The sequence below is a fragment of the Poromitra crassiceps genome (genome assembly GCF_964638095.1).
Source record: "Poromitra crassiceps genome assembly, chromosome: 29".
NCBI lineage: Eukaryota > Metazoa > Chordata > Actinopteri > Beryciformes > Melamphaidae > Poromitra > Poromitra crassiceps.
Window position 1 is genome coordinate 13,993,635 of NC_139641.1, and position 14,579 is coordinate 14,008,213.

General features: G+C 44.8%; 1 pseudogene across 1 annotated transcript; it reads left to right on the plus strand.

Moving 5' to 3' along the window:
• The first annotated feature begins 4,414 nt into the window (after positions 1-4,414).
• Positions 4,415-11,198, plus strand: LOC310800072 (G patch domain-containing protein 3-like; annotated as a pseudogene). Its single transcript has 8 exons — positions 4,415-4,591; positions 4,808-4,967; positions 6,142-6,637; positions 7,569-7,743; positions 8,133-8,192; positions 9,808-9,929; positions 10,023-10,150; positions 11,015-11,198. The product of its transcript is annotated as a G patch domain-containing protein 3-like (transcript).
• Positions 11,199-14,579: the final 3,381 nt, after the last annotated feature.

Below are 14,579 nucleotides of genomic sequence, written 5' to 3' on the forward strand. Positions count from 1 at the left end.
CTTTTTCTAAACCTTTTTTAGTGTTTTATTTTAGTTATTTATACACCACTCTGCTCTATTAAAACATGGTTGTCAAACGTTTCGTTCCAGTTGTCTTGACTTTGTCATTTTACGTTTTTACTGTTCTCCTTAATTTTATGCGCACTCACTTTATAATAACAACTTATTATGCAATTGCAATAGATAGATTGATTGTAATAAGAATGTAATCACTACATGTTGATAGTGTCTGACAGACACTATCCTTTAGTTAGGACCTAAAGGACCCCCCCTCCCCCCCTTTCCTCTGCTCCACCTGTCTGCATTAGTGCACTCCCCAGCAGAGCCCGTATCAGGCTAGATGAGATTCTGGAGCGTGGGATGTAGGGCTGTCAAAATAGCCCCAAAATCATATTTGAATATTCCCTCTAAACAAAACATATTTGTTTGAATATATTAAAATACTAAAATAAATAAAAATTGCGTGCGTGGCAAAGCAATACAACCAGAGAGCTTATATAACTACTTGGTATATTTATTTGAACATAAACTTTTTTTTATTTCAACATAAACATTGTTTCCCCCCCCCCCATATTTATTGAGTCAGTAATACAGTAGTAGCCTACACTTTTGTACTGTTTTTAAATACCAGAAATGATTATAGACAAATAGACACAGCTTCTCCTTATATTGGTTTTTAGTGCGTTTACTGCATCATGGAAGCTATTGAACTAAAACAGGAATTTTCCACAAAAATATTAATATAAAATACAAGAAGCACTAAAATCGACAAACAAGTTAGAGCTACGTTACGTCAACAGCTACAGAGAATACATTTACTGTTACCGTTATGTTACATTACATGGCAGGTTATACACGGGAAGATTACTGGAACAATTGCATTAAACACAACAAAATGTCACAACTTTTCATACACTTTCATGGGTTTGAACAATTCCATGAGTTTTACAGGCCTGGAAAACAAGATTTTGAAATCCCATGACTTTTCCAGGTTTTCCATGGCCGTGGGAACCCTGAGTTAAATGTTTCTCTCTTCAAGTCTCCTTTACAACCGAAACCTTTACCACAGACTGAGCAATTAAATTGTTTACTCTCCTGTGTGGACTACCATGTGTCTCTTCAAGTCTTCTTTCTGACCAAAACCTTTACCACAGACTGAGCAATTAAATTGTTTATCTCCTGTGTGGACTACCATGTGTGTCTTCAATTGACCGTTACGACCAAAACTTTTACCACAGAGTGAGCAATTAAATTGTTTATCTCCCGTGTGGACTATCATGTGTGTCTTCAAGCTGTCTTTACGACCAAAACTTTTACCACAGACTGAGCAATTAAATTGTGTATCTCCTGTGTGGACTATCATGTGTCTCTTCAAGTCTCCTTTCTGACCAAAACCTTTACCACAGACTGAGCAATTAAATTGTGTATCTCCTGTGTGGACTAGCATGTGTCTCTTCAAGTGTCCTTTCTGACCAAAACTTTTACCACAGACTGAGCAATTCAATTGTTTATCTCCTGTGTGGACTATCATGTGTGTCTTCAAGGATCCTTCACGACCAAAACTTTTACCACAGACTGAGCAATTAAATTGTTAAACTCCTGTGTGGACTACCATGTGTTTCTTCAAGTCTCCTTTGTAACCAAAACTTTTACCACAGAGTGAACAATTAAATTGTTTATCTCCTGTGTGGACTATCATGTGTATCTTCAAGGATCCTTTATAACCAAAACTTTTACCACAGACTGAGCAATTAAATTGTTTATCTCCTGTGTGGACTTCTCCTGTGTGGACTATCATGTGTCTCTTCAAGTTAACTTTATGACCAAAACCTTTACCACAGACTGAGCAATTAAATTTTTTATCTCCTGTGTGGACTACCATGTGTGTCTTCAAGTATCCTTTATGACCAAAACCTTTACCACAGACTGAGCAATTAAATTTTTTATCTCCTGTGTGGACTACCATGTGTGTCTTCAAGTCTCCTTTCTGACCAAAACCTTTACCACAGACTGAGCAATTAAATTGTTTATCTCCTGTGTGGACTATCATGTGTGTCTTCAAGTATCCTTTATGACTAAAACCTTTACCACAGACTGAGCAAATACATTGTTTATCTCCTGTGTGGACTACCATGTGTCTTTTCAAGTTTGCTTTACGACCAAAACCTTTACCACAGAGTGAGCAATTAAATTGTTTATCGCCTGTGTGGACTACCATGTGTGTCTTCAAGTCTCCTTTACGACCAAAACCTTCACCACAGACTGAGCAATTATATTGTTTATCTACTGTGTGGACTATCATGTGTCTCTTCAAGTGTGCTTCATTAGCAAATCTTTTACCACAAACTGAGCAGCTGAAGTGTTTCTTCCTTGGAACGTCACTGTTTTTCTGTGAGCCTAAACCTGACTGAAGTTCACTAGTTTCCACCCATTCACCATCATTGTCTTCAGTCTCAGAAGAGTCTGAAGTCTTGTCATCACTAGTTGGTTGTGAATTACTAGCTAGATGTAAGTATATAAAGTTCCTGGCTGGTTCTGATACTCCACAGTCCTCTTCATCAGCTTCTGTTTTCATCTGTTCAGTTGAGCAGGTGGCTACAGGCTCTGCCTCTCTGTTCTCTTCAGTTTGGCTTTGATGAAGCTGTGAGGACTGAGGTTTCTCTTCCTCCTCTTCACTCTTCACAGGGACAACAGAGAATGGGAACATGGTGATATCAGCCTCCTCCAGCCGTTGAAGCTGCTCTCCCTCCCTCCTGATCCAGAGTTCCTCCTGTTCCTCTTTAATGTCTGGGGGCTCTGGTCCCTCCTGACTGGTCCGGGGTTCCTCTTTAATGTCTGGGGCCTCTGGGTCCTCCTGAAGCTGCTCTCCCTCCCCCCTGATCCAGAGTTCCTCCTGTTCCTCTTTAATGTCTGGGGGCTCTGGTCCCTCCTGAAGCTGCTCTCCCTCCCCCCTGATCCAGAGTTCCTCCTGTTCCTCTTTAAGGTGTGGGGGCTCTGGTCCCTCCTGAAGCTGCTCTCCCTCCCTCCTGATCCAGAGTTCCTCCTGTTCCTCTTTAATGTCTGAGGGCTCTCGTCCCTCCTGACTGGTCCGGGGTTCCTCTTTAATGTCTAGGGGCTCTGGGTCCTCCTGAAGCTGCTCTCCCTCCCCCCTGATCCAGAGTTCCTCCTGTTCCTCTTTAATGTCTGGGGGCTCTGGTCCCGCCTGACTGGTCCGGGGTTCCTGTTTAATGTCTGGGGGCTCTGGGTCCTCCTGAAGCTGCTCTCCCTCCCCCCTGATCCAGAGTTCCTCCTGTTCCTCTTTAATGTCTGGGGGCTCTGGTCCCTCCTGAAGCTGCGCTCCCTCCCCCCTGATCCAGAGTTCCTCCTGTTCCTCTTTAAGGTGTGGGGGCTCTGGTCCCTCCTGAAGCTGCTCTCCCTCCCTCCTGATCCAGAGTTCCTCCTGTTCCTCTTTAATGTCTGAGGGCTCTCGCCCCTCCTGACTGGTCCCGGGTTCCTCTTTAATGTCTGGGGGCTCTGGTTCCTCCTGAAGCTGCTCTCCCTGCCCCCTGATCGAGAGTTCCTCCTGTTTCTCTTTAATGTCTGGGGGCTCTGGTCCCTCCTGAAGCTGCTCTCCCTCCCCCCTGATCCAGAGTTCCTCCTGTTCCTCTTTAATGTCTGGGGGCTCTGGTCCCTCCTGAAGCTGCTCTCCCTCCCTCCTGATCCAGAGTTCCTCCTGTTCCTCTTTAATGTCTGGGGGCTCTGGTCCCTCCTGAAGCTGCTCTCCCTCCTGACTGGTCCGGGGTTCCTCTTTAATGTGTGGGGGCTCTGGGTCCTCCTGGTCGAGGCTGGGGCTCCACTCCTGCTGCTCAGCGGGAACTAACAGCTGCTGGAGGTCTGGAGGCAAGGCTTCTCTGTGTAACCGCACAGCGTCCAGCAGTTTATCTTCATCACCCACAGTTAGGTGCTGCTTCACCACAGCTCTCAGCTTCTGGACTTTAGACATTTTAATTTTCACACAGTGACAGGAACTTTTCCTCCTGAACTTTACTGACAAACTTCCTTCAAAGCTCCAATAGCTTCACAGCTAACGTTAGCTTCACAGCTAAACCATTCATCTGAGTCCAGTGAGTCTTCTTCCTCTGATCAACGGAGCCTGGTTCTACTTCATATATTCGGGATAATATCGTCCGCACATACGAGTCTTATGTTTGTAAATTATACTTCTTAAAGTATTATAAACGGGAAATAGGCTAGTATGCTACTGCTAGTGCTAACGTTACTCTGTGTTGTTACAAGAACGTTTGCAATGATGGCCGCTTCCACACGACACCCAGTGCTCACGTGATCTGACGCACGCTGGGCACGTCGTTCCGATGACGTAGGACGATACTGATGACGTAGGACGATACAGCTCACAGCTCAGAAACAAACAATCATGGCGGACTCCGTACCACTTGTGTATCTCGCAATTAGCAACATTCCTGTTGCCTTTCGTTCAGCGGACCTCAGAAATTACTTCAGCCAGTTGATAGAAAGCGGTGGGTTCCAGTGTTTCCACTACCGACACCGACCAGAGGTTCTCAGAGAGACCGAAGAGGAGGAGGAGGAGGAGGAGGAGGAGGAGGAGGAGGAGGAGGAGGAGGAAGAGGAAGAGGAAGAGGAAGAGGAAGAGGAAGAGGAGGAGGAGGAGGGTTCAAAGCAGGAGTCCGACGAGCCGACACACGGAGGAGCTGGAGGACCTGGTGGCCCGTCGGATGAGAGCACGGTGGACAGCTCGATCTCCTCCTCGGAGAAAAACACAAAACAAGACTATTCCTCCTCGTCGAAGCCACGCGTGAAATCCTGTTGCTGTATAGTCTCAGTCCACGATGCCAAGGAAGCGGACAGATTGATCAAGATGTACTCAGGGAACCAGTGGATTGACTCGAAAGGAAGCTGGCTGGCGAGACGCTGTGTTATCAAGAGAGTCAAAGTTTCATATGACACAGGTTAGTTAGTAGACGTCAACCAAACTTGTGTTTGTTTGGCCCGTATGTTTCTGTTGTGCAATTCAGTGTGTCCTAATTACCCACCCTATAGGATTTCTTGTCTGAGGATGTTGGGTTGAAGAAAAGTAAATTATTAGATTAGTCCTCTCTGCTTAGTGGTGTCAGTATGGTACTATGCTCGTATTTCATTGCTTCAAGGTTTGTTGTTTTTAAAGTCGAGCTGAACCCAAAAATGACTTTTCTTTTCTTTTAGTTCAAATACCTGGGTATGCAGTGCACCTATTTAATAATGTATGCAAAAAAAATCACAACAATCTTATTTCTTTAGTTTTTCACACTTTTTCACATCAAAAGTTCATTTTTCAAGATTTCATTGATAACTGTAATGTAGCCTACAGTTTGCTGACGTCACCTAGTACTATCAAATTTCTACCCCATTTCAACCAATCATATCACGACATGCAGCTGTCAATCAAATCTTCATTTCAGGATAATTTTCTCTTTGAAATGAAGTAGAAAATGGCGCCTAGTGCCTGTCATCTGGCAGAGTTTCTAGCCCATAAACTAACTACTAACTTGGCCAATTGTTAGAAACATGAACAAAAAACAAAAACTATAATCTCTAAGAATGCAAAGAAATGTAACTGGCTCGTTAAAACGCGCATTCCAGGGATATTACAGCAGCGATAATGGCGCGCGCATCCGAGAGCTTGGTTGTCAGGGGTTGCACTTTGGAGATTCCAGGCCGACGGGCTGCACTCTCCGCTCGGCAACACGAAGGCAGCTGGTTGCCTGCGGCTCGCTGAGCTCCACTCAGCCACACTAACCTCACGTCACCAGGCTCTTCCCGAGGGGAGCGCCACAACACACTGAATCCCACTCGATTTGGAGGCGGAACACGCCAGGATTGGCTAAAGCCCAATCCAGTCCCCAGAATTGTCAAATAAAATCATCGACATGATACTATGACCCGCCTCTCAACCTGTCATCTCAGACAAACTATGTTTTCAGTCTGCAACGGACTCATATGCACGTGACGAACGGGTTCAGTACGACTTTAAGTTGATCAGTGTTTTGCACATCGATATTATGTTTATCACCTTACATCTTTTGTCTTTTTTTAATGTTAATATTAACATAAAGCACTTTGTAACTCTTGTTATTATGTTTCCAGATGAGGAGTGCTTCCCCTATAAGACAAAGTGTGAGCAGCGGCACCGCGTGTCCTTAACAGAACGTTTCACAGAGGCTGACCTCCGAGGCTTATGTGAGTTAAACCCACCCTCCCTGATGCACAATGGGAACGTGGGCACACCGGTGAAAGTATTCCTGCAGCTCATCCAGTCGTGCCGTCTGCCTCCGCGTCTCATCCGCAAGTTGGGTCTCACTTTCCCCAAGACCAGCTCCAACCGCCGCTACGGCAACGTGCCTTTCCAGTACTACTGTGCCCACACAGTACTACTGTACCCACACAGTACTACTGTGCCCACACAGTACCAGCCACAGAAGAGAATATCTTCACAGCTGCTGGACATGAAATATCAGGGCCAGGTGGTGTGGCTGCTCCATCCTCAGGACCCAAGCAGCAGCTAGGTGACCACCGAGAAACAACAGACCACACCGATGACCCAGAGGAGGAGGAGGAGGATGTGCAGTCAAATGCAAATGATGTGGGTTTTATATCTGTTTGCACGTTATTACTTACTTACTTTACTTACTTTACTTTATTGTTTATTTGGACAGGACAGTGCACATTAATAAGACAGTTATACATGTACAGAATCATCCATACGTGACAACGGTAAAAGTGCCGGGGTTAGCCCAAGCTAATTTTCACCCGCAGTCCTCGGGACATCAACAACTAAAAACTACAAGATAAATACAGAATACGGGAATAAAAAAGCAATATAATAAAAATGCACAAGGGATAAAAAAAACATACACAAGGGATAACAATACATACACAGAATAAAAGCAATACACACAAACAGATAAGATAATAAAATGATAGAAAAATAAAATGTCCAAGAGAAGGCTATTGAATATGGGTGCACTGTTGTGTCGTTTTGAGCCATGCCTTGATTTTGACTTTAAAAGTAGGGTAAGTGGGACATTCCCTCACTGCAGCCGGGAGACTGTTCCATATCTTTCCGCCCACAATGGACAGGACGTTCTTCCCCAAAGCGGTGCGTCTGTGGCCCAGCTCACAGTCTCCTCTTAGACACGCCCTGGTGGTCATGCCCTCCACGGACCTCCGTTTAAAAAACTCTCCCAGAGGGGGTGGGGCGAGACCATGGAGACACTTAAAAACAAAACAGGCCTGTCTGAAGGTTTTAAAATGGTCAAAATCAAGGAAATCATGCTTCTTTATAATGTTACAGATATGGATAAAGATTGTTTTTTTATCGAAGATCTTTAGGGCTTTTTTAAATAAAGATTTAATCGGCTTAAGAGCTGTTTTACATGCCAACGACCAGCTCGTTAAGCAGTAATCAATGTGGGGGGAAATCATAGTGTATTAGTGATAGGATGTCTAGGGGGCTGTGGTATTTTGCTGGAAGAATTGCTATCATCATTTGTTCTTCTCCTCCTCGGGTGCAGGATGATGACCGATGTGAGGAGTGGGAGCGCCATGAAGCTTTGCACGAGGACGTAACGAGCCAGGAGCGGAGCAAGGAGAGGCTCTATGAAGAGGAGATTGAGCTGAAATGGGAAAAGGGTGGTTCAGGCCTGGTGTTCTACACTGATGCCCAGTACTGGCAGGAGGAAGAAGGAGGTATTACAGACACTTCACACAAACTAACATTAACATAACGGTTATTTTCTATGATCTACACAAAGTGCCATATTCAGTTAAAATGGAAATTAAATTCTACAAACTTATGTACAGGATACAGGAATACGCTGAGTTTATTTAATTGTTCTTGGATCGAGACATAACTCAATTGTTCCCAACTTCAGTCCTCTGGACAAAGAGTGACGCTGGTTTTCTGTCCTATTCGGTGGTTATTGGTTAACTGCGTTCACCTGACGTCCCAGATCTAAAATCCAAGAAAACCAGTAATACTCTGGGTTTAGAAGACCAGGGTTGAATACCACTGCCATACATGAATTATGTTTACTTGATGAAATATTGATTCTGTCTCTTTACTCCCCTTTCTTTAGATTTTGATGAACAAACAGCAGACGACTGGGATGTTGACATGAGTGTTTATTATGACAAAGGTAATTAAAATGCACTATTATTCAACTGTCATTCCCTCGATTGACAAATGGAACCAAACAGAAAATGCACAAAGTGTTAGGGCGTTTTCACTACCTACCTCATTTGGTGATCCGACCAAGCGCATTTTTGATTCAACAGCTGCCATAGCCAGCTGCATTGTGGGTAATCGGGCTGAGGACGAGCAATTTTATGGTTAAAAAAACAACATCTTAATTCTTCACATGCTGTTTTGTTGGCTGGAGAAACTGGATTATTCTTTGAGGATTTTTTTTTGCACGATTGCTTTCTTATGCGATAAGATTGTCTGATTGCAGCATCTTTTTAAGTTATTATTTTATTCTTGACAGCGGTCATATTCTCCATGATAGTAGCCTACTACTTTAGGCAGAAGTTGCAAGGGTTTTAGTTTTATTTTTACCAAATGACCGCGTGTTAATGACACATATTAGGCTACATTCAGACCAAACACGTTCTTGGAGCTGCCAGCGTCTTTCTGCAATTCATTCTCTATGTAAGGACGCGCTAGACGTGCTCCTCTTTTAATGAACGCACCTGGCGTTTCAGCGCTGGTGGCATCTGTTGTTTTTGGAGGAGCGCTGTGGGCGTTTTTAAGCTGAAAAAAGTTGAACATTGAGGAAAAGCGCCCTGATCGTCTTTTTCACTCTTCCTACTTTTTCTCCTCCTGAGGGATTTTCAACCTCTGCTGCTGCCACAATTAGCAATAATCTGGCTTTCAGACAAAACAAGCTGGCTACCATCCGTGTGGTCGTTGTGTTCTGATCTGTACTGCACGCCACTACAGGGGAAAACAAACAGAGCACAAAAAAAAACGCTCCGTGCGCTGTGTTTTGTGCACAATGGAAGCGCTCTCAACATGATTTTCATAGCGTTCTGACTGAAAAAAGCGCTTTGGGTGTGAACGCCGCCTTAGCCCGACTCTTGCGTCTCACGTTGCGATCATTGATTGACAGGTGATAGAAGCATGCTTGACACGGGGAAATGTCGTGCGGGACCTTGAGAATATGGATCGAGTTGAATGACAGACATCGGTTCAGATTTGGGGATTCAGACAGAGGGCTGTTCACATGCACATTCTGGTTCACTGCTGTGGTTGGCACGCGCCGTCTCCCTTCCTCCGTCTGTCTGTCTGTCTGTCTGTCTGTCTGTCTGTCTGTATGTCTGTCTGTCTGTCTGTCTGTCTGTCTGTCTCTCTCTCTCTCTCTCACACACACACACACACACACACACACACACACAGACACACTCTGTCACCATCACCCAATGGCAAATACGCACACCGGTCTCGACCATAGACTGTATATAAAAGGGAGTAGGCTAAAGCACGCGCGCACAGTCACATTCTTATCATTTCAGCTGTCAAAACAAAATCTCTGGGAAGTGGGAATTTACATTTTCTCCCGGCCAATCCGGGACGGTTGGCAGCGTTATGTGGTCCGCTTGCTTTTGACCTGGTGTGAAACTGAACCAAAACCAGCTGAAAAACTCAACAATGTTGCAAATTTGGTGCAAATCAGGAACTAGGCTGGTTCTGAGAATGCCCTCAATTGTTCATGTGGAGCCAGATTGCCTTGAACTCAGATCTTCCTCCCACAGATGGAGGAGACATGGATTCCCGCGACTACGTCCGCATGCGCTATGAAAAGAGGCTGAGGGACGGCCTTGAAGATCGGTCAGGACAGAGCCAGACGATCGGCAGCTTTGAGAAGTTCACTAAGGTAAGGGAGGTCTCCACAACAGTTGATTTGACTCCAATCTGTATGGAGCCTATAATACTAGACATGTTTTCAACATCTCTTTTCTTGGGTTAGGGCTTTGGCCGTCGTGTGATGGAGAAGCAGGGCTGGAAGGACGGTGAAGGTCTGGGGAACAGTCAGGCTGGGATCCCAGACGCCCTTGACAATGACGGACAACATCCCAAGTGCAAAAGGGGCTTTGGGTGAGTAAAAACTAAGTAAATACAGACTTGACAAAACAGAACTAATGATGTCCTGTCACATACCAACACGCGTATTAGCCCCGTGACACCGCTTTATACTGTACTCTGAGATATTCTCGTACAGTAAAGCGGCGCCACACAGCGTTAGAATCCTCAATAGGTGGACAAGGCTGTTCAAAAAGCTCTCCTACCCGTATCCCACCTCTGATTGCAGATCCGAAGATATGATCGTCTGCCTAGTGAAGCCAGTAATTTAGCCGGAACACCGGCGCTGTTAAAATAATACTGCTTGCATGAAACAACCGTTTAGAAGCAGTCTTTCCACAGCCTGCGCAGCTGAATTTACAGCAGGGTGTGTTTGATCTTACTAACATGGTGCACTGCTTGCACGCGGCGAGCAAACAACACATGCGGCTGTCAGTGATCAACGCAAATCCAGCGCACCTGGGAAGCAAAACATGTCATGAAATACTCAAACTCCCAAGGTTCCTGTCGGCACTTCTCCTGTCCTCAATATGGCACAGGCTGTGGAAAGACTGCTTCTAAACGCTTGTTTCACGCAAGCAGTATCATTTTAACAGCGCCGGTGTTCCGGCTAAATTACTGGCTTCACTAGGCGGACGATCATATCTTCGGATCTGCAATCGGAGGTGGGATACAGGTAGGAGAGCTTTTTGAACAGCCTTGTCCACCTATTGAGGATTCTAACGCTGTGTGGCGCCACTTTACTGTAGGAGAATATCTCTGAGTACAGTATAAAGTGGTGTCACGTTATGGGGCTACACGCGTATATGAGCGCTGAGACGACATGGTCTTTCAGCATGCTTTCATGATGCTAATGAGCATTCCTGTGTTTTTGTGCAGGTATCATGGAGAGAAGTTGAACTCCGGCCCTGTAAAGAAGGCCAGACCAGGCTTTCATATAACCACAGTGTTCGATCAACCCAAAGACATAGATGAAGGCGATACCTTACTGAGACGCCAACCAAACACCAGTATGAAGTACAGAGGCTGGCAGCCAGGTGGCACCATTGGACCACGAAGATGACTTTTTGTAAACCTTTTTTAGTGTTTTATTTGAGTTATTTATACACCTCTGCTCTATTAAAACATGGTTGTCAAACGTTTCGTTCCAGTTGTCTTGACTTTGTCATTTTACGTTTTTACTGTTCTCCTTAATTTCATGCGCACTCACTTTATAACTCACTTTATTATAACAACTTATTATGCAATTGCAATAGATAGATTGATTGTAATAAGAATGTAATCACTACATGTTGATAGTGTCTGACAGACACTATCCTTTAGTTAGGACCTAAAGGATCCCCCCTCCCCCCCTTTCCTCTGCTCCACCTGTCTGCATTAGTGCACTCCCCAGCAGAGCCCGTATCAGGCTAGATGAGATTCTGGAGCGTGGGATGTAGGGCTGTCAAAATAGCCCCAAAATCATATTCCAATATTCCCTCTAAACAAAACATATTTGTTTGAATATATTAAAATACTAAAATAAATAAAAATTGCGTGCGTGGCAAAGCAATACAACCAGAGAGCTTATATAACTACTTGGTATATTTATTTGAACATAAACTTTTTTTTATTTCAACATAAACATTGTTTCCCCCCCCCCCCATATTTATTGAGTCAGTAATACAGCAGTAGCCTACACTTTTGTACTGTTTTTAAATACCAGAAATGATTATAGACAAATAGACACAGCTTCTCCTTATATTGGTTTTTAGTGCGTTTACTGCATCATGGAAGCTATTGAACTAAAACAGGAATTTTCCACAAAAATATTAATATAAAATACAAGAAGCACTAAAATCGACAAACAAGTTAGAGCTACGTTACGTCAACAGCTACAGAGAATACATTTACTGTTACCGTTATGTTACATTACATGGAAGGTTAGACACGGGAAGATTACTGGAACAATTGCATTAAACACAACAAAATGTCACAACTTTTCATACACTTTCATGGGTTTGAACAATTCCATGAGTTTTACAGGCCTGGAAAACAAGATTTTGAAATCCCATGACTTTTCCAGGTTTTCCATGGCCGTGGGAACCCTGAGTCTTCAAGTCTCCTTTACAACCGAAACCTTTACCACAGACTGAGCAATTAAATTGTTTATCTCCTGTGTGGACTATCATGTGTCTCTTCAAGTCTTCTTTCTGACCAAAACCTTTACCACAGACTGAGCAATTAAATTGTTTATCTCCTGTGTGGACTACCATGTGTGTCTTCAATTGACCTTTACGACCAAAACTTTTACCACAGAGTGAGCAATTAAATTGTTTATCTCCCGTGTGGACTATCATGTGTGTCTTCAAGCTGTCTTTACGACCAAAACTTTTACCACAGACTGAGCAATTAAATTGTGTATCTCCTGTGTGGACTATCATGTGTCTCTTCAAGTCTCCTTTCTGACCAAAACCTTTACCACAGACTGAGCAATTAAATTGTGTATCTCCTGTGTGGACTAGCATGTGTCTCTTCAAGTGTCCTTTCTGACCAAAACTTTTACCACAGACTGAGCAATTAAATTGTTTATCTCCTGTGTGGACTATCATGTGTGTCTTCAAGTGTTCTTTACTAGCAAAACTTTTACCACAGAGTGAGCAATTATATTGTTTATCTCCTGTGTGGACTACCATGTGTGACTTCAAGTATACTTTACGACCAAAACTTTTACCACAGACTGAGCAATTAAATTGTTTATCTCCTGTGTGGACTACCATGTGTGTCTTCAAGTCTACTTTACGACCAAAACCTTTACCACAGACTGAGCAATTAAATTGTTTATCTCCTGTGTGGATTATCATGTGTGTCTTCAAGTTTCCTTTCTGACCAAAACTTTTACCACAGACTGAGCAATTAAATTGTTTATCTCCTGTGTGGACTATCATGTGTGTCTTCAAGTGTTCTTTACGACTAAAACTTTTACCACAGACTGAGCAATTAAATTGTTTATCTCCTGTGTGGACTATCATGTGTCTCTTCAAGTGTGCTTCATTAGCAAATCTTTTACCACAAACTGAGCAGCTGAAGTGTTTCTTCCTTGGAACGTCACTGTTTTTCTGTGAGCCTAAACCTGACTGAAGTTCACTAGTTTCCACCCATTCATCATCATTGTCTTCAGTCTCAGAAGAGTCTGAAGTCTTGTCATCACTAGTTGGTTGTGAATTACTAGCTAGATGTAAGTATATAAAGTTCCTGGCTGGTTCTGATACTCCACAGTCCTCTTCATCAGCTTCTGTTTTCATCTGTTCAGTTGAGCAGGTGGCTACAGGCTCTGCCTCTCTGTTCTCTTCAGTTTGGCTTTGATGAAGCTGTGAGGACTGAGGTTTCTCTTCCTCCTCTTCACTCTTCACAGGGACAACAGAGAATGGGAACATGGTGATATCAGCCTCCTCCAGCCGTTGAAGCTGCTCTCCCTCCCTCCTGATCCAGAGTTCCTCCTGTTCCTCTTTAATGTCTGGGGGCTCTGGGCCCTCCTGAAGCTGCTCTCCCTCCCTCCTGATCCAGAGTTCCTCCTGTTCCTCTTTAATGTCTGGGGGCTCTGGTCCCTCCTGACTGGTCCGGGGTTCCTCTTTAATGTCTGGGGGCTCTGGGTCCTCCTGAAGCTGCTCTCCCTCCCCCCTGATCCAGAGTTCCTCCTGTTCCTCTTTAATGTCTGGGGGCTCTGGGGCCTCCTGAAGCTGCTCTCCCTTCTGACTGATCCAGAGTTCCTCCTGTTCCTCTTTAAGGTGTGGGGGCTCTGGTCCCTCCTGAAGCTGCTCTCCCTCACCCCTGATCCACAGTTCCTCCTGTTCCTCTTTAATGTCTGGGGGCTCTGGTCCCTCCTGAAGCTGCTCTCTCTCCCTCCTGATCCAGAGTTCCTCCTGTTCCTCTTTAATGTCTGGGGGCTCTGGTCCCTCCTGAAGCTGCTCTCCCTCCATCCTGATCCAGAGTTCCTCCTGTTCCTCTTCAATGTCTGGGGGCTCTGGTCCCTCCTGAAGCTGCTCTCCCTCCCTCCTGATCCAGAGTTCCTCCTGTTCCTCTTTAATGTCTAGGGGCTCTGGTCCCTCCTGAAGCTGCTCTCCCTCCTGACTGATCCAGAGTTCCTCCTGTTCCTCTTTAATGTCTGGGGGCTCTGGTCCCTCCTGAAGCTGCTCTCCCTCCATCCTGATCCAGAGTTCCTCCTGTTCCTCTTTAATGTCTGGGGGCTCTGGTCCCTCCTTCCTGATCCAGAGTTCCTCCTGTTCCTCTTTGATGTCTGGGGGCTCTGGTCCCTCCTGAAGCTGCTCTCCCTCCTGACTGGTCCGGGGTTCCTCTATAATGTGTGGGGGCTCTGGGTCCTCCTGGTCGAGACTGGGGCTCCACTCCTGCTGCTCAGCGGGAACTAACAGCTGATGGAGGTCTGGAGGCAAGGCTTCTCTGTGTA